The 20,912-nt window shown below is 40.3% G+C and overlaps 1 long non-coding RNA gene and 1 other non-coding gene across 2 annotated transcripts; one reads left to right on the top strand and one right to left on the bottom strand.

Annotated features, from left to right (window-relative positions):
* Positions 1-1,108: 1,108 nt before the first annotated feature.
* LOC141279538 (uncharacterized) lies at positions 1,109-20,675 on the top strand. The gene is made up of 4 exons (XR_012333962.1): positions 1,109-1,984; positions 14,016-14,083; positions 18,328-18,383; positions 19,312-20,675. It is a non-coding gene; the product is annotated as an uncharacterized lncRNA (long non-coding RNA).
* Positions 8,957-9,063, bottom strand: LOC117310032 (U6 spliceosomal RNA). The gene has a single exon (XR_004524299.1). It is a non-coding gene; the product is annotated as a U6 spliceosomal RNA (small nuclear RNA).
* Positions 20,676-20,912: the final 237 nt, after the last annotated feature.

Here is a 20,912-nt window from a genome sequence, read left to right as displayed (position 1 = left end):
ACGAGTTTATTGAGACATAATTAAGATACCATAAAATTCAGCCTTTTAAAGTATATAATTCAGTGGTATTTAGTATATTCACAGAGTTGTGCAACTAAGTCATGGTTAGTTAGTGTTCTTAAGTAAGTTTCCTCACTCCTCAATGCTTCTGTTTCCCCTCTGTAATAACTACAAGGTGTTATTAGTGTCAGGGAATAAGTGGGCACATGTCAGATCATTTCAGCTGCAATTCTGGAGAACAGCTATGGTCCTACCAGAGGCCTAAGCACTATTTGGAAAGAAATCAAAGTGACGGTTTCTAAGGATCAATTTGATGACACCTGCAGAGAATTTTGCCTGCCTGGGTTCTGAAAGGTTGTTTAGTCCAATGAAGCAGAGGCCTGGAGTCAGGGGCTAGGGCACAATCTCAGCTATACCATTTCTCCAGGTCTGGACCTTCTTCTTGCCCTGTTCCACTCATCTCATCATCCTCTGCTCACTCAACATCCACACTGCTCTGGGTTCTCAGGACCTACCAGACTGTTCGACTTTAGGTCCATTTGGTGAAGCTTGTGCACTATTGGCAAATGGGCTGTCTTGAGGGCGAAGCAATACCTTAGAATATTAAAAACAATTTGTATTGTTTTTAATATTGTAATTGTATCTGTGAAAGTCCCACCTTTTGGTTTTTCCTCTGAATATCAGCTGAATTTTGTTTCCAAATCTCATTCTATTCAAGGGGGTCCTTCTCCAAGTTAAAGTAGTCCACTTTAACTTCCTGTTACGTTCAAAGGGAATTCCTTAAAGGACTTGCCTTAGGGCCTAAATGGGCCTGTGCCTATCATTAAGAACCAAACATTTTCTCTGTGCTGGGACTCTTAGGAACCCGTATTTTGGGTTCGCAGTGAACTCAACTTAGAACTGATACCTGAGAGTTGCTACTGATACCTATCAAATTCCTCTTGGGGAGCTGTTCTTGGCTTATGATGCAGTAGGAAGAATATTGACTTTGCAGTAAGACTGATTGTTTTTGTTTGTTTGTTTGTTTGTTTTGCTGTACACGGGCCTCTCACTGTTGCGGCCTCTCCCGTTGCGGAGCACAGACTCCAGACACACAGGCTCAGTGGCCATGGCTCACGGGCCCAGCCGCTCCGCGGCATGTGGGATCTTCCCGGACCGGGGCACGAACCCGCGTCCCCTGCATCAGCAGGCGGACTCTCAACCACTGCACCACCAGGGAAGCCCAAGACAGATTGTTTTTATATTACAGCTCCAACATGTGCTACCTATAACACCTTGGGCAAGTTTCTAAATCTGAGTCTCTTTCTATACCTGTGAAATGAGGATAATGCCAGACATGTGAGAATTAGATGAGATAATATTAGGATAATGTTGACCACATGATAAGAATTTAATATATTTTTTCTTTCCATCTTATTTTCAAGTTTAATCTGATTGGTAGAGGGTTATCAATAAATTTGGGGGTGATGATTCTTGGAGATGGTTCTTAACTCTGTTACCTCCTGGTATTCTCTCTTCCTAGGTGAAATCAGAGGCCAAATGGGTTGACTGTTGGAACCTAACCTTCAAAGGAACTTAAATTTTCTGTTATGAAAAGTTCATGGGGAAGATGGAACCTTAGCCACACCAGCTGAGAATGCCCCCACCCCCAGATCCACTTGTTTTCTCACATCACTGTTGATATCAAGATTCATGAACTGGTGCAACAGAGTCTTACAAAGAGATGCCTACGGACACACGCAGGCTTTCAGTCTGTAATATGAGGCTTCAGTGACTCATTCTGTGCAGATCTAAGTGAGGTGTACAATCTGGGGCCTCCAGATGCTTGCTGAAATCTACTCAGGGCCACTTCTGAAGGCTGAGTCTCAGAAACTCAAATGGTTTTTACAGTCACAATATCTATCACCTGTAATGACAATATGAAGAAGAGGCTGCTCCCTGGTGGATTTGGAAACTTACTGGCTAGATAAACCTGACCGAAGAGGTAGGGACTTGGATTAGTCTTGCAAATCTAGGATTCACTAGATGATCTATAATTTGTATTTTGACAATTTGCAAGGTACGATTATTAAGTAAAGCAGGGGATTTTTTCCCGTAAAACAGCCTAGAACCTGTACAATAAAAGTAATTTGCCTGAAAGGCTGTATACATATGTGCTCAAAATGTTAACAGGAGCTCTTCCTTCAAAGCATTCAGAGCCTTACATCCTTTTAAATATCATTTGGTAGATGAAAATATTAGCAGTTTAAGCATGAATTGGATCTTTGGAATCATTTATAAGCATTTGGAACCAAGTTTGGTAACAAAGAGAATAACTCATAAGATTTTTAAAAAAGGGGGAGTCCATTGTTACATATGAATTTAAAGTAACCAAACTAATTTCTTCAGTCCAGTGGCTCTCAGCAATTCATGTGACTTCGGCAAGCATTTTTTCAGGACTTGCTATGCTCCCATGATCCTTTTCTTTGTGTGAATCTGCTTCCAATGGTGAGGCAGTCCAAGACTGTGTGAAATAGTATGATGAAGCTAGATCAGGATTGAAGCTTGGCCTGGAGTTTTGGCATCAGGAAAACTGTTAAAGATTTATGTATGCATCACACACACACACACACACACACACACACACACACACACACACACACACACACACACACACACACACTGGTTTGGGATTATTTTTGAACCTGGAATTTTCTACCACTTCCTTTCAACAATCTTGACACACTCCTATTTGAAAGGGTATTGAGGATTTGCCATTGGGCTTTCTCAGATTACATTGTACGTGCGTGCGTGTGCACACATTTACACAAATATATAGATGTATATGTACATTTTTCCATCCCCAAATCATTAAATTTTGACAAGGGACAGACTTGCTCTACAGTACCAAATAAGGCTGATTTTTCATGCCTTATGGATGAGGAGGAAATTAACAAAAAATATCTTGGGCTGCTTGGGATGACATCTTTGTTTTTTTTTTTTAATTTTTAAAATTTTTAAATTTTCTTTAATTTTTTAAAATTTATTTTGTAGTTTTTACATATTTATTGGAGTATAATTGCTTTACAATGGTGTGTTAGTTTCTGCTTTATAACAAAGTGAATCAATTATACATATACATATGTTCCTAAATCTCTTCCCTCTTGTATCTCCCTCCCTCCCACCCTCCCTAACCCACCCCTCTAGGTGGTCACAAAGCACCGAGTTGATCTCCCTGTGCTATGCGGCTTCTTCCCACTAGCTATTTATTTTACGTTTGGTAGTGTACATATGTTCATGCCACTCTCTCGCTTTGTCACAGCTCACCCTTCCCCCTCCCCATATCCTCAAGTCCATTCTCTAGTAGGTCTGTGTCTTTATTCCTGTCTTACCCCTAGGTTCTTCATGACAAATTTTTTATTGAAGTGTAGTTGATTTTTAGTGTTGTGTTCATTTCTGCTGTACAGCAAAGTGGCTCAGTTATACATATATATATTCTTTTTCATATTCTTTTCCATTATGGTTTATTACAGGATATTGAATATAGTTCCCTGTGGTATACAGTAGGACCTTGTTGTTTATCCATCCTATATATAATAGTTTGCATCTACTAATGGGGTGACATCTTTGAATAGGACTAGGGCAAAATAAATCCAGGACCTCTATGAGTTACAGCTATCAGGCTTAAATTTTGTTAATTTTGGAGTAGTTTTATTTATTTATTTATTTAACATCTTTATTGGAGTATAATTGCTTTACAATGGTGTGTTAGTTTCTGCTTTATAACAAAATGAATCAGTTATACATATACATATGTTCCCATATCTCTTCCCTCTTGCGTCTCCCTCCCATCCTCCCTATCCCACCCCTCTAGGTGGTCACAAAGCACTGAGCTGATCTCCCTGTGCTATGCAGCTGCTTCCCACTAGCTATCTGTTTTACATTTGGTAGTGTATATATGTCTATGCCACTCTCTCACTTCGTCCCAACTTACCCTTCCCCCTCCCTGTGTCCTCAAGTCCATTCTCTGCATCTTTATTCCTGTCCTGCCCCAGGTTCTTCAGAAGCATTTTTTTTTTTAGATTCCATATATGTGTTAGCATACAGTATTTATTTTTCTCTTTCTGACTTACTTCACTCTGTATGACAGTCTCTAGGTCCATCCACCTCACTACACATAACTCAATTTCATTTCTTTTTATGGCTGAGTAATATTCCATTGTATATATGTGCCACATCTTTATCTATTCATCTGTCGATGGACACTTAGGTTGCTTCCATGTCCTGGCTATTGTAAATAGAGCTGCAATGAACATTTTGGTGCATGACTCTTTCTGAATTATGATTTTCTCAGGGTATATGCCCAGTAGTGGGATTGCTGGGTCATATGGTAGTTCTATTTGTAGTTTTTTAAGGAACATCCATACTGTTCTGCATAGTGGCTGTATCAATTTACATTCCCACCAACAGTGCAGGAGGGTTCCCTTTTCTCCACACCCTCTCCAGCATTTATTATTTGTAGACTTTTTGAACCCATCTGGTTTTGATTAGGAAAAGGGAGCCAATATGAGTATTATGGGAATAAGAGATTTAACATAGGAATTCAAGGTGATGTGAATGTGGGAGGAGCTGACAGAGTGAAGGCCTCCAGAGGACTGGAGAAAAAGTTACCTTGGGGAAGTTCTAAAAACTATCACGTCTGGCCACATTTTCCTCCTTGGAATAAGGGCTTCCTCTTTGCTCCCACCTTCCAAACTTCACACAAGTCTCTTTCAGTGGCAAACTGTAATTTTGAAATATATTGGAAGGGGTTCTGGGAAATGTAGTTCTCAGACTTGGAAAGGCATGGTGGTGGTGATGGTGTGAAGTTTGTAGCAGACAGTGTGGCAAACCTGGGATACAATCTCCAAGGATGCAAGGCTCCAGTGATTAAGAGAAATCCACCAACTGCTTTCACCTACATCCTCTGCTTTTGACCTTCCTCCTTATACTACACTTGCTGCTCAGAATTCTTATTTTGGACCAGTTTTACCATCTACACCCTCCCACTGTCTACATACAGAAGAAATCACTCAACTCCAGATTTATCCCTACGTACTTTTTCCACCCCCGGTAGCTTTACCACTTTCACTGAGCTAAAGTCAAACACTAACCTCATTGTCTACTTTTAGAGAAAATAATGATCATTTCTTAATTTCTGTTACACCTGTAAAAATTTACCTCCTTCTGCACTCACTTTCTCTTACAGTGGGAAAAGGGTCCCAACTCTGGTCCACAGCTAATCCTTGATGTCCTGGATCCCATCATCTCCCATATTCTCATGGAACTTCCTTCCTCCATCTGTCAATCTGGCTCTTTTCTTCAATATTTCTGTACATTTCCCTTTTCTCCTTAGCATAATAACATGGTCAGGTTTCTGCCATCTTAAAATAACTTCTTCCTTGATCTCACTCCATTTCGTCATTTTTCTGCAGAGTGAAGCTTCTTGAAAGAATAATCTCCCCTTGACCCTTCTTCCTCTCCTCTTAATTTTACTACATCCATTTTGGTATGACTTTGTCTCCCTTTCTGCCACCCTCCACTGTAATATAAAATCAAAGTCACCTTAACTGCTAAATTCAATGACCATTTTCAGTTCTGACATTTTCTTGGTCTCTCATTTGACAGCACCATCCTTGATACTGTCTCCTCTCTTGGCTTCTGTAATAGACCATTACCCTCTAATTCTCTTATTATTCTTTCACACTTCACTGTGATAGTGTCTTCTTTCCCACATGCACACTTTAAAGATTGTATTCCCGTGTTTCATCTGAAGTCATCTTTTCTTTATCTGTACACGTTTGATGACTTATTCATATCCATGTCTTTGACTTTAACCCAATTTGATTATCTTCCTTTGTGATTCAATGATTTTTTGTAGTGATATACATCGATTCTTTTCTCTTTATCTTTTTTTGTAACTGCTATAGATTTTTTTCTTTCTGTGTGTACCACGAAGCTTGCATAACACTCCTTATTGTTACAACAGTCCATTTTGAGCTGATAACAACTTAAATTCAATCACATACAAAAAAACTACACTTTTATCCCCTCCTTCCCACACACCATGTTATTCATTTATTTTTTTGATTTGAATTTTATTTTATTTATTTTTTTATACAGCAGTTTCTTATTAGTTATCTGTTTTATACATATTAGTGTGTATATGTCAATCCCAATCTCCCAATTCATCCCACCACCACCACTCCGACCCCCCTCTTTCCCCCCTTGGTGTCCACATATTTATTCTCTACATCTGTGTCTCTATTTCTGCTTTGCAAACTAGTTCATCTGTACCGTTTTTCTAGATTCCACATATATGCGTTAATGTACGATATTTGCTTTTCTCTTTCTGACTCACTTCACTCCGTATGACAATCTCTAGGTCCATCCAGGTCTCTACAAATGACCCAATTTCGTTCCTTTTTATGGCTGAGTAATATTCCACTGTATGTATGTACCACATCTTCTATATCCATTCGTCTGTTGATGGGCATTTAGGTTGCTTCCATGACCTGGCTATTGTAGATAGTGCTGCAATGAACATTGGGGTGCATGTGCCTTTTTGACTTATGGTTTTCTCTGGGTATATGCCCAGTAGTGGGATTGCTGGGTCATATGGTAATTCTATTTTTCGTTTTTTAAGGAACCTCCATACTGTTCTCCATAATGACTGTATCAGTTTACATTCCCACCAACGCAAGAGGGTTCCCTTTTCTCCACACCCTCTCCAGCATTTGTTGTTTGTAGATTTTCTGATGATGCCCATTCTAACTGGTATGAGGTGATACCTCATTGTAGTTTTAATTTACATTTCTCTAATAATTAGTGATGCTGAGCAGCTTTTCATGTGCCTCTTGGCCATCTGTACCTCTTCTTCAGAGAAATGTCTATTTAGGTCTTCTGCCCATTTTTTGTTTGGGTTGTTTGTCTCTTTAATATTGAGCTGCATGAGCTGTTTATATATTTTGGAGGTTAATCCTTTGTCCATTGATTCATTTGCAAATATTTTCTCCCATTCTGAGGGTTGTCTTTTTGTCTTGTTTATAGTTTCCTTTGCTGTGCAAAAGCTTTTAAGTTTCATTAGGTCCCATTTGTTTATTTTTGTTTTTATTTCCATTACTGTAGGAGGTGGGTCAAAAAAGATTTTGCTGTGATTTATATCAAAGAATATTCTTCCTATGTTTTCCTCTAAGAGTTTGATAGTGTCTGGTCTTACATTTAGGTCTTTAATCCATTTTGAGTTTATTTTTGTGTATGGTGATAGGGAGTGTTCTAATTTCATTCTTTTGCATGTAGTTGTCCAATTTTCCCAGCACCACTTATTGAAGAGGCTGTCTTTTCTCCAGTGTATATCCTTGCCTCCTTTGTCATAGATTAGTTGACCATAGGTGTGTGGGTTTATCTCTGGGCTTTCTATCCTGTTCCATTAATCTATATTTCTGTTTTTCTGCCAGTACCATATTGTCTTCATTATTGTAGCTTTGTAGCATAGTCTGAAATCAAGGAGTCTGATTCCTCCAGCTCTGTTTCTTGCCCTCCAGATTACTTTGGCTATTCGGGGTCTTTTGTGTCTCCATACAGATTTTAAGATTTTTTGTTCTAGTTCTGTAAAACATGCCATTGGTAATTTGATAGGGATTGCATTGAATCTGTAGATTGCTTTGGGAAGTATAGTCATTTTCACAATATTGATTCTGCCAATCGAAGAACATGGTATATCTTTCCATCTGCTTGTGTCATCTTTGATTTCTTTCATCAGTGTCTTATAGTTTTCTGAGCACAGGTCTTTTACCTCCTTATTTAGGTTTATTCCTACGTATTTTATTCTTTTTGGTGCAATGGTGAATGGAATTGTTTCCTTAATTTCTCTTTCTGATCTTTTGTTGTTAGTGTATAGGACTGCAAGAGATTTCCATGCATTAATTTTGTATCCTGCAACTTTACCAAATTCATTGATTAGCTCTAGTAGTTTTCTGGTGACATCTTTAGGATTATCTAAGTATAGTATCATGTCATCTGCAAACAGTGACAGTTCTACTTCTTCTTTTCCAGTTTGGATTCCTTTTATTTCTTTTTCTTCTCTGATTGCTGTTGCCAGGACTTCCAAAGCTATGTTGAATAATAGTGGTGAGAGTGGACATCCTTGTCTTGTTCCTGATCTTAGAGGAAATGCTTTCAGTTTTTCACCATTGAGAATGATGTTTGCTGTGGGTTTGTCATATATGGTCTTTGTTATGTTGAGGTGGGTTCCCTCTCTGCCCACTTTCTGATAACTTTTTATTATAAATGGGTGTTGAATTTTGTCAAAAGCTTTTTCTGCATCTATTGAGATGATCATATGGTTTTTATTCTTCAATTTGTTAACATGGTGTATCACATTGATTGATTTGCATATATTGAAGAATCCTTGCATCCCTGGGATAAATCCCACTTGATCATGGTGTATGATCCTTTTAATGTGTTGTTGGATTCTGTTTGCTACTATTTTGTTGAGGATTTTTGCATCTATATTCATCAGTGGTATTGGTCTGTAATTTCCTTTTCCTGTAGTATCTTTGGTTTTGGTATCAGGGTGATGGTGGCCTCATAGAATGAGTTTGTGAGTGTTCCTTCCTTTGCAATTTTTTGAAAGAGTTTGAGAAGGATGGGTGTTAGCTCTTCTCTAAATGTTTGATAGAATTCACCTGTGAAGCCACCTCGTCCTGGATTTTGTTTGTTGGGAAATTTTTTTTTTTTTAAACTCAACTTTTATTTTTATTTATTTTTTAAACATCTTTATTGGAGTATAATTGCTTTACAATGGTGTGTTAGTTTCTGCTTTATAACAACGTGAATCAGTTATACATACATATACATATGTTCCCATATCTCTTCCCTCTTGCATCTCTCTCCCTCCCACCCTCCGTATCCCACCCATCTATGTGGTCACAAAGCCAAAAATATGGAACGCTTCACAAATTTGCGTGTCATCCTTACGCAGGGGCCATGCTAATCTTCTCTGTATCGTTACAATTTTAGTATATGTGCTGCCGAAGGGAGCACTGTTGGGAGATTTTTAATCTCAGTTTCAATTTCTTTACTTGTGATTGGTCTGTTCATATTTTCTATTTCTTCCTTGTTCATCTTGGAACATTATACCTTTCTAAGAATTTGTCCATTTCTTCCAGGTTGTCCATGTTATTGGCATAGAGTTGCTTGTAGTGGTGTTTTAGGATGCTTTGTATTTCTGCATTGTCCGTTGTAACTTCTCCTTTTTCATTTCCAATTTTATTGATTTGAGCCCTTTCCCTCTTTTTCTTGATGATTCTGGCTAAAGGTTTATCAATTTTGTTTAACTTCTCAAAGAGCCAGTTTTTACTTTTATTGATTTTTGCTCTTGTTTCTTTGTTTCTATTTCATTTATTTTTGCTCTTATCTTTATGATTTCTTTCCTTCTACTAACTTTGGGTTTTATTTGTTCTTCTTTCTCTAGTTCCTTTAGGTGTAAGGCTAGATTGTTCATTTGAGATTTTTCTTGTTTCTTGAGGTAGGATTGTATTGCTATAAACTTCCCTCTTAGAACTGCTTTTGCTGCATCCCATAGGTTTTGGATCATTGTGTTTTTGTTGTCATTTGTCTCTAGGTATTTTTTGATTTCCTCTTTGATTTCTTCACTGATCTCTTGCTTATTTAGTAATGTATTGTTTAGCCTCCATGTGTTTGTGTTTTTTACCTTTTTTTCCGTGTAACTGATTTCTAATCTCATAGCGTTGTGGTCGGAAAAGATGCTTGATATGATTTCAGTTTTCTTAAATTTACTGAAGCTTGATTTTTGACCCAAGATGTGATCTATCCTAGAGAATGTTCCATGTGCACTTGAAGAAAGTGTATTCTGCTGTTTTCGGATGGAATGTCCTATAAATATCAATTAAATCTATCTGGTCTATTGTGTCATTTAAAACTTTTGTTTCCCTATTAATTTTCTGTCAGGATGATCTGTCCATTGGTGTAAGTGAGGTGTTAAAGTCCCCCACTATTATTGTGTTACTGTTGATTTCCTCTTTTAGAGCTGGTAGAAGTTGCCTTATGTATTGAGGTGCTCCTATGTTGGGTGCATAAATATTTACCATTGTTATATCTTCTTCTTGGATTGTTCCCTTTATCATTATGTAGTGTCCTTCCTTGTCTCTTGTAACATTCTTTATTTTAAAGTCTATTTTATCTGATTTGAGTATTGCTACTCCAGCTTTCTTTTGACTTACATTTGCATGGAATATGTTTTTCCATGCCCTCACTTTCAGTCTGTATGTGTCCTGTCTCTTGTAGACAGCGTATATATGGGTCCTGTTTTTGTATCCATTCAGCCAGCCTTTGACTTTGGGTTGGAGCATTTAATCCATTCACATTTAAGGTAATTATCAATATGTATGTTCCTATTATCATTTTCTTAATTGTTTTGGGTTGTTTTTTGTAGGTCCTTTTCTTCTCTTGTGTTTCCCACTTAAAGAAGTTCCTTTATCATTTGCTGTAGAGCTTGTTTGGTGGTGCTAAATTCTCTTAGCTTTTGCTTGTCTGTAAAGTTTTCGATTTCTCCATCGAATCTGAATGAGATCCTTGCTGAGTAGAGTAATCTTGGTTGTAGGTTCTTCCCTTTCATCACTTTAAATATATTGTGCCACTCCCTTCTGGCTTTTAGAGTTTCTGCTGAGAAATCAGCTGTTAACCTTATGGGAGTTCCCTTGTATGTTATTTGTTGTTTTTTCCTTTGTTGCCTTTAATAATTTTTTTTTTTTGTCTTTAATTTTTGTCAATTTGATTACTATGTGTCTCGGCGTGTTTCTCCTTGGGTTTAGCCTGCTTGGGGCTCTCTGTGCTTCCTGGACTTGGGTGGCTACTTCCTTTCCCATGTTAGGGAAGTTTTTGACTATGATCTCTTCAAATATTTTCTTGGGTGTTTCTCTCTCTCTTCTTCTTCTGGGATCCCTATAATGCAAATGTTGGTGCATTTAATGTTGTCACAGAGGTCTCTTAGGCTGTCTTCATTTCTTTTCATTCTTTATTCTGTTCCACAGCAGTGAATTCCAGTGAGTTTCTGGATCATCTTCACTATCATTATTCTGAATTCTTTTTCTGGAAGGGTGCCTGTCTCTTCATTTAGTTGTTTGTCTGAGGTTTTATCTTCTTCCTTCATCTGGTATGTAGTCCTCTGCCTTTTCATTTTGTCTATCTTTCTGTGAATGTGGTTTTCATTCCACAGGCTGTAGGATTGTAGTTCTTCTTGCTTCTGCTGTCTGCCCTCTGGTGGATGAGGCTATCTAAGAGGCCTGTGCAAGCTTCCTGATGGGAGGGACTGGTGGTGGGTATAGCTAGGTGTTGCTCTGGTGAGCAGAGCTCAGTAAAACTTTAATCTGCTTGTCTACTGATGGCTGGGGCTGAGTTCCCTCACTGTCAGTTGTTTGGCCTGAGGTGACCCAGCACTAGAGGCTACAGGCTCTTTGGTGGGGCTAATGGCGGACTCTGGGAGGGCTCACACCAAGGAGTACTTCCCAGAACTCCTGCTGCCAGTGTCCTTGTCCCCACGGTGAGACACATCCAACCCCCTGCCTCTGCAGGAGGCCCTCCAACACTAGCAAGTAGGTCTGGTTCAGTCTCCTATGCGGTCACTGCTTCTTCCCCCTGGTTCTTGATGCGCACACTATTTTGTGTATGCCCTCCAAGAGTGGAGTCTCTGTTTCCCCCAGTCCTGTTGAAGTCCTGCAATCAAATCTCGCTAGCCTTCAAAGTCTGATTCTCTGGGAATTCCTCCTTCCATTGACAGACCCCCAGGTTGGGAAGCCTGACATAGGGCTCAGAACCTTCACTCCAGTGGGTGGACTTCTGTGGTATAATCATTCTCCAGTTTGTGAGTCACCCACCCAGCAGTTATGGGATTTGATTTTATTGTGATTGCGCCCCTCCTACTGTCTCATTGCGGCTTCTCCTTTGTCTTTGGATGTGGGATATCTTTTTTGGTGAGTTTCAGTGTCTTCCTGTCAATTATTGTTCAGCAGTTAATTGTGATTCTGGTGCTCTCGCAAGAGGGCAACCTTCTAGTCCACCATCTTGAACCAGTCTCCCACACACCATGTTATTGATGTCAGAATTTTCTTTTTTTATATATTGTGTTTACATTAACCAATTCTTGTGTTTATAGTTTTTCTTAATACTTTGTTTTTTAACTTTTATACTGGAGTTAAAAGTGACTTACACAACATCAAAGTATTATGTTATTCTGCTTTTGTCTATATACTTACCCCTGCCAGTGAGATTTATACTTTCATATGCTTTCATGTTGTTGTTTAGCATTTTTTTGTTTCAACTTGAAGAGTTCTCTTTAGCACTTCTAGTAAGGCAGGTATAGTGGTGATAACTCCCTCAGTTTTTGTTTGTTTGGGAAAGTCTTTATCTCACCTTCATTTTTAAAGGACTCTTTTGCTGGTAAAGCATTCCTTGTTGGCAGGAATTTTTCTTTCAGCACTTTGAATATATAATTTCGCTTGTTCCTGAAAAGTTTCTGCTGAGAAATCTGCTTATAGTCTTATGGGGGAACCCCTTGTATGTGACAAGTCACTTTTCTCTTGTTGCTTTCAATATTCTCTATTTTTTAAAAAAATAAATTTATTTATTTATTTTTGGCTGCGTTGGGTCTTCGCTGCTGCACGTGGGCTTTCTCTAGTTGCGGTCAGCGGGGGCTACTCTTTGTTGTGGTGTGCAGGCTTCTCATTGCGGTGGCTTGTCTTTGTTGTGGGGCATGGGCTCTAGGCACACGGGCTCAGTAGTTGTGGCTCACAGGCTCTAGAGCGCAGGCTCAGTAGTTGTGGCGCATGGGCTTAGTTGCTCCACTGCATGTGGGATCTTCCCAGACCAGGGCTCGAACCCATGTCCCCTGCATTGGCAGGTGGATTCTTAACCACTGTGCCACCAGGAAAGCCCCAATATTCTCTATTTTTGACTTTCAACAATTTAATTAAATGTGTCTACTTGTAGACCTCTTTAGATTCAATCTATTTGAAATTTTTTGGGTTTCACAAATTTGGGTGTCCATCTCCCTCCCTAGATTTGGGAAGTTTTCCACCATTATTTTTTTAAAAATAATCTTTCTGCCCTTTTATCTTACTTTTCTCCTCTGGGACTTCCATAACATGTGTTGGGTTGTTTGATAGTGTCCCATAAAGTCTTATAGACTTTCTTTACTATTTTTCATTCATTTTTCTTTTTGTTCCTCTGACTGGGTAATTTCAAGTGTCTTGTTTTCAAACTTGCTGATTTTCTTCTTTAGCTTGAGCAAGTCTTGAATTTTTCAGTTCAGTCATTGTGTTCTTCAGCTCCAGACTTTCTGCTTGGTTCTCTTGTATTGTTTCTGTCTCTTTGTTGAACTTCTCATTTTGTTCATGTATTGTTTTTTCTGATTTTGTTTAATTAGCTATCTGTGTTCTTTTGTAGCTCACTGAATATCTTTCACCTGATTATTTTGAATTCTTTGTCAGGCAGTTTGTAGATCTCCATTTCTTTAGGGTCAGTTATTGGAACTTTAGTTTTTTCCTTTGGTATTATCATGTTTCCCTGATTCTTCATGATTCTTGTAGTCTTGCATTGGTGCCTGCACATTTAAAGAAGTAGTCACTTCTTCCAGTCTTCAAAGACTGGCTTTGGCAGGAAAATCTCTTCACCAGTCAACCCTGCCAGAGATTCTGGGAAGGCCAGATGCCAGGGTCCATGGGTAGGCCTGCTGTCAAAGTCCACAGGTGAACAGACCTGATACCTGGGTCTGCAAGCGGGTGGTCCTGGTGCCAGGGTCTGTGGACAAGTGAGTCTGGTTCCAGAGTCCATGGGTTGGCCTGGTGCCTGAGTCCATGGTGGTGATCCTAAAGCCAGGATCTACAGGGGCTGGCTTGACACCAGGGTCCACTGGGGTGGGCCTGGTCCCAGGGTCAGTAGTGAAGCTGGACTCTCACTTTGCTCTCTTTTCCCCACAGGAGAACTCCTGAGCCAAGGGATCTCTCTTGGTGCTGCATTCCACGGGCTGGGGGGAAGGGTGACACAGGTAAAGTGATACTATCCTTCCTACTTTCTTAAATGCATCTTTTCTAGTTTCTGTGCTCCACCTGATCGCTGTAATCTCTCACCTGGATTCTGGGACTCTCATGAAGATATTTTAGTCTGTGGATAGTTTTCAAACTGGTATTTCTGTGGGAGGATGTGGGCTGGAAACTTTTGTTTCAGCAACTTGCTAATGTCGTTCATCCCACCCAATGTGATTATGACTGATAAATCTACCTCATAATAGTGTATGGTGTAGGCTCAGCTGCTGTAACAAAAAGACTAAAAATTTAATGGCTTTGAGAGCAATAAATTTATTTTTCTGTCATGTAAACAACCTATGATCAGTGTTCTAAGTTAGCAGACAGCTCTGATGCACACAGGGACCAGGCTAATGGAGGCTCTGCCATCCTCAACTTGTGACTTCCTAGGTCATTATAGTAATTACCATTCCAATGAATAGAAGAAGGAGAGGGCAGAAATCCAGGGCAAGAATTTCTTCTTAGGCAACTGAGAGGGAGGTTGCATACTTTGCTCCTGGCACAGCCACATGCTAGATACCGTTATGTGGAAAAAGGAGATAATGGATTCTGGTAAACAGCTAGCAATCTCTTCCACAAATATCAACATGTACTAAATGGACTTCACAATTTACCCCTATTTTACCTGTCTCTTCTTCCTGTAGTCCTTTTCTCTGTGTATCACAATCCACTCCATTGCATGTACCAGAAACACAAGAATCATCCTAAATTTCGCACTTTCTCACTTCCCAAAGTGAGAGCATTCCCATCATAAAGAAATCCCCATCAAATTCCGTCAATTCTAGTGTCTACATACTTCCTGGAACCATGTCCTCCTTGTTCCCACTGCCGTGGTTCTCTTACCTGGATTTCTGAAACAGCTTCCCAAGTGATCTCTACACGCCTCCAGTCTTGCCACCATGTAAATAATCCATTGTCCAACCTCCAGCATGAACTTTCTAGAATATGAATTGAATCATAATACTCTCAAATCCTCCAGTAGTTACTCAATACTGTTTGGATAAAATCCAGACTTCTTAGCCTGGATTAGGAAGCCCTTCATGAGTAGGTACTTGATAAATATTCAGTGAATGGATGAATGATTCGGCCCTCGCCTACCTCTCTGGTCTTGTCAGCTACTACGCACCCATATCCACCTACGTACAAACATACGGAAGTTTTCACAGTTCTCTACCCGCTGTGTTGTTTCCTGCCCCCATGCATCCACTGGAGCTGCTCCATCTCCCTTCAATGTCCTCTTGTATTCTCTTTCTCCCATAAGGCTCAATTAGTTCAAGTGTTATTAGTTCACATCTTCCTTTTCTCCTGAAAACTGTGCTATATACAATATAGCACTTGTTATACTCTGCTTTAAATTGGTCTTTATGTGCATGATTCAACATGTTTATTAAGTGTTTATCATATGCCAGGCACAGCCCCTGAAGCTATTATGGAGCATTAGGAGACAGTGTAACACGGACACCTAATTAGATTGGGGGTCAGGGGCCAGGGAAAACTTCTCTAAGGAAGTTACATTTAAGCAGAAACCTAGAGTCTATCTTTGGTACTTGCTGTCATCACTTTCTTACCTCCCATTTACCTCTTTTTTCTTTTTTTATACATTTATTTATTTATTTTTGGCTGCGTTGGGTCTTCGTTGCTGTGTGCAGGCTTTCTCTAGTTGCAGTGAGTGGGGGCTAGTCTTCGTTGCGGCGTGCGGGCTTCTCATTGCAGTGGCTCCTCTTGCTGCAGAACACGGGCCGTAGGGTGCAGGGGCTTCAGTAGTTGCAGCATACGGGCTCAGTAGTTGTGGCTCGCAGGCTCTAGAGCACAGGCTCTGTAGTTGTGGCGCACAGGCTTCATTGCTCCACGGCATGGGGGATTTTCCCGGACCAGGGCTCGAACCCATGTCCCCTGCCTTGGCAGGCAGATTCTTAACCACTGCGCCACCAGGGAAGTCCCCCATTTACTTCTTAACCCACTGCTTTAATCCCTGCCCTGGGGATTCAAGTGTGTGTTGTTCCCTTTGCCTCAAATGACGTACTCTGCTGGTGGTAAAATCCTTCCCATTATTTTTAAGATTCAGTTTCAGCCTCATTCCCTTCTGTGAAAACTTTCCTGACTCCCCCAGGCAAAATTAATCATTTCTTCCCCATTTTGAATCTGCCTCTATCACAACACTAATCACCTAGTATGTGAGCTCCTTGAAATGAGAACCTATCCTATATTTTTGCATCCTACTACTGTCCTGTTCCCTTCGAACCTTTGGGATGTTTTGTGTAGTCTAAAAATCCCTGCTTCCTTCAAACATTCCTCTTATGATATGGTTCATAATCCTAACGATTTCCTGTTTAAATACATTTCATTTTACCAATATCTTTCTTAAAATGTGTCACCCTTAGCTGAATTCTACTCCAGAGGTGTGATCTAGCTGCATAAGATAAAGGAAGACCACTACCTCCCTTATTCTAAAGCTAGACGTCTAAGCATCCTAAGATTATATTGATTAGGGGGACAATTATATAACAATATGAAATCATACTGATTTGACTGTGGGAGAGTGACTACTGCTAAACCAATCTCATCCTGCACTTGTGCTGCTGGTATATTGGAGTCAAAGAAAGAGTTTTACATTTGCCCCCTTTAAACGTCTTGTTTTATTCAGCATCAATACAACCTGCTAAGATATATATATATTTTTGAAAACCGTTTCTTACTTGAAAGTGTTTATTTACCTTCCCAGCTTTCTGTCATCTGTAAATTTGATTGATCTGTTTTAGAAATCAGCATTCAAGTGATTAATAAAAATGTTAACTAGAATAAGATGTGGATAGGCTGCTGGCATCATACTACATGCTTTCTTAATAAAGATGCTATTTCATTAGTCATCACCTTTAGTTTTGGCAAAATATAATCGTCCGTATATTCAAGATTCCTCTAACTTGTCACAAAGATAGTGTAAGAGGTCTTGCCAAATGCCATGTGGAAGTTCAATGACATATCTTTTCAGCATAATATTCAATAGAATAATTACGATGTACGTTTAAATTGGGAATGAAAACACTTTTATTGAGCTAAAATAGAATGAACAATGAACATGGCTTTTATGCCAAGCAGCTCCAAGGAAGTAGCACCAGAAACTCAGAAGTATGACTCTTGGGAGATAGGACTTTTAGTAGAAAAAGTTGAAAGTAGAGAAATTGGGACAACAGGCAGCAGTAAGAATGGCTGGGGATGGGACCATCAGAAGATATTTCAAAATGGGAATAAAGAACATAATAGGAGCAAATTAAAAGAAGAGACTCAAACAATTTTATTACATACCTTCTTTATTGGGGCATTGTAATAACCCTATGAAATAGATATTAAAGACTTGGAAGGTTTAGTGACTTGACTGAAGTCTCACAGCTAGAGGATCTGTGAATTTAACCCAGGTCTCTCTGACTCTAGAAGACTAGGAGTTTTTACTATACCAGGCTCCTTAGTTTAGGGAGGATGTTTTTAGGGGAATCTAGAAGGCTAACGCATAGTATTTTTGTGGCTTTGGAGAGAACAATTCAGAATAGGCTCAGAAGAGTGGATTCTGGACTCATAATGAAGAGACTTTTCTTCAGTGAATAAGAAAGCTAAGCCTAAAATAATGTTAGCCTAACCTTTTAAAGTGCACGTCAAGTTGGAAACAGCAAAGAGAGGCTGAGCCACATTCTAGGTCCAAGACTAAAAGAATGACCCTTCCAGCCACCCCATTACTTAGGGGAAAAGCCTAAGTAATAAATTAGTGACTGGAGTTGAGGCTTGGGCTTGAGACAGATGGTTTTTCACAGCAATGTAAGGCTGGTGAGAAAGCAGATGGTGCTGGCATCAGTCCTGGGAGTACGTTCCATAGACAGATCCTGCAGACTGTGCTGGCTGCAGAGATGATTACTAAGTAGATATTCTTATTGTCACTCATTTATGGATGAGGAAACTGAGGACCAAATACATTGAGCAACTTGCCCAAGCTTACATATCCAAAGTGTGGCAGAAGCGGGATGTGAACCCAAGTTGTCCAGCTTCAGAGCCCACTCTGGCCACTGATGCTGCGTTGCTTCTTTGGATGTCACCTCCTCTGTGAAGCCCTCTCAGACTCCCCATCTGAGTTCCCATAGAGTTAAGTTATACTTTCATAGGTATTCACATTGTACCTTTAATTACCTCACATTGCTGTTTATCTTTTTTTTTCATACAGATGTGAGCTCCTCATGAGCAGAATTGAGGCCTTGTATTCCCTCTACACCAGCACAGGTACCTGGAATTCAGTGACACTCAGCTAGATAAATACTTTATAAGATAAGATGATGGGTTTTAAGCAGCAGTCATCAACTCTGGCTCACTTTGGCAGAATAGCATTTCATAGGAAGGCTATCTAGTGGTTTATAGAATCAACTGGAAGGGTAAAGAACTATGTTAAGAAAATAGGCAGGAAACTAGAAAAGCGAGGCAGTAGAAGAAAAACCTGCTCAGAATTTGGCTATGTGCAAAAAAAAAATGAGTTATTACAGGTAAGGCACTTAGAACATTATTAGTCACACCGTAAGGGACTGGTAATGTTTGCTGTTATTATGCAAGTTGGGTCTTGAAGGGTATCACATTCCCTAGCTGGAGGAAGAAGGACCAACGTATGAAAAGGCCCCTGCTTTACAGGGCATGGTATGTTAGGGAATTTCTGGAAGCTTGCTATAGCCAGAAGGTAAGGATACCAAGGGGGGGGGGCAGAGCAGGGATAAAGCAAAAGTTGAGTCTGGCAAAGGAAGACAGAAAGCAGACCAGATGGGGCCTTCTGACTATCAGAATAAAGTCCTCATTTGGAATTTGTTTTAAGGGCAAAGGGGAACCAATGGTGGCTTCTAAATAGGGCAGAGGAAGTGCTCAGTACATGCAGGGTCTGTTTGTGAGTTGCCTGAGGCCCATTTAATTGCAAATGAATGAGATTCCCTGCTGGGAATGGAAGGGCAGGCGGGACTGGAAGACTTTGTGACCCTGACTCCTAGGCATTGTTATTTATTTATTGTCTTTTTTTTTTAAACATCTTTATTGGGGTATAATTGCTTTACAATGGTGTGTTAGTTTCTGCTTTATAACAAAGTGACTCAGTTATACATATACATATGTTCCCATATCTCTTCCCTCTTGCATCTCCCTCCCTCCCACCCTCCCTATCCCACCCCTCCAGGCGGTCACAAAGCACCGGGCTGATCTCCCTGTGCTATGCGGCTGCTTCCCACTAGCTATCTACCTTAATCACATGAAAACCACTCAAGAACATACAGGCAAATCTCGACCGCCGCTTTATAGAGGAGCATCTGAAGCCGTGACTGCTGAAGTGCCCCTAAGAGGCTGGAGGAGTTCATCAGCGAAGGCTCCCTGGGGCAAGCAAGGCCTGAGCTTGGTTTGAGGAAGGGGGTCGTGGTTTGCCTGATCCCCTCATCTTATCACTGAAGGAAGAAAGGGCCAGAGAGGGGGAGGGTCTGGCCGATGGTCACACTGCAGAATTCCATGGCTGACTCCTGTGTGGCACTTTTCTCACTGCACTGTGCTGCTGCCACACGCAGCCTTGACATGACTCTTGGCTGTTAAGTCAGGCAGGACAGTCCCAACATAGTTTCTGGGGCCAAAGGGAGGAATCCTTCATGAAACGGCCATAAATTCACCTACAAGATTCAAAGAGACCTCATAAGTCGTCTCCAACAATTTCTTGTGTGGGCGAGAGGCTGTTTATGAGGTCTGCTAGCCTGAAACCCCCTTGTAAAGGCAGAGCACAGGCCTGGAGAGGAGAAATTCCTGCTGTGGAGCACGTGCATCTGCCTGTAGGACATTCCCCCTCCCTGGCCAAAGCAAGGAGGCCGTTCAAGGAAACTCCAATGGGTTTAAAGAAACACACTTATTTTTCCCTGAAAAAAGTAATACGTGTTCATGATAGAAAAATTGTAAAATGCAAGAAAGTACAAAGAAGAAAGTAAAAATCTCTTATAATTTCACAATTCAGACTTCACAACTTACTGCTGACATCTGGCTTATAGCTTTTGTTTTAAATGGGCATGTTGGCTTTTGAAATTAATTAATTAATTAGGCTGAGTTGGGTCTTCGTTGCTGCGCGTGGGCTTCTCTAGTTGAGGTGAGTGGGGGCTACTCTTCATTGCAGTGTGCAGGGTTCTCATTGCAGTGGCTTCTCTTGTTGCGGAGCACGACAATTAGGCACGCGGGCTTCAGTGGTTGTGGCTCGCAGGCTCTAGAGCACAGGCTCAGTAGTTGTGGTGCACGGGCTTATTTGCTCCGCGGCATGTGGGATCTTCCCGGACCAGGGCTCGAACCTGTTTCCCCTGAACTGGCAGGCGGATTCTTAACAAGTGCGCCACCAGGGAAACACTTATAGCTTTTTAGTGTTTCATTTATATATGCGTGTGTCTGTGTGTACATGTATTGTATAAATGTATACGTATGTATATATAATTTTTCTATTATAATAAAATAAATACAATTTACCATTTTAACCATTTTTAAGTGTCCAGTTCTTTGGTATTTAGTACATTCTCACTGTTATGCAACCATCCCCACTATCCATCTCCAGAAATTTTTCATCTTCCCAAACTGAAACTCTAGACCCATTAAACACTAACTCCCCATTCCCCCCTCCCCCCAGTCCCTGGCACCCACCATTTTTTTTTTCTGTCTCTAAGTCTGACTACTCCAGGTACCTCGTATAAGTGGAATCATATGCTATTTGTCCTTTTGTGACTGTCCTGTTTCACCCACCATCATGTCCTTAAGATTCAT

This window comes from Tursiops truncatus, chromosome 1 (assembly GCF_011762595.2).
Source record: "Tursiops truncatus isolate mTurTru1 chromosome 1, mTurTru1.mat.Y, whole genome shotgun sequence".
Taxonomy (NCBI): domain Eukaryota; kingdom Metazoa; phylum Chordata; class Mammalia; order Artiodactyla; family Delphinidae; genus Tursiops; species Tursiops truncatus.
Note: the sequence above shows the minus strand (reverse complement) of the source record. Positions and strands in the feature narration are given on the sequence as shown.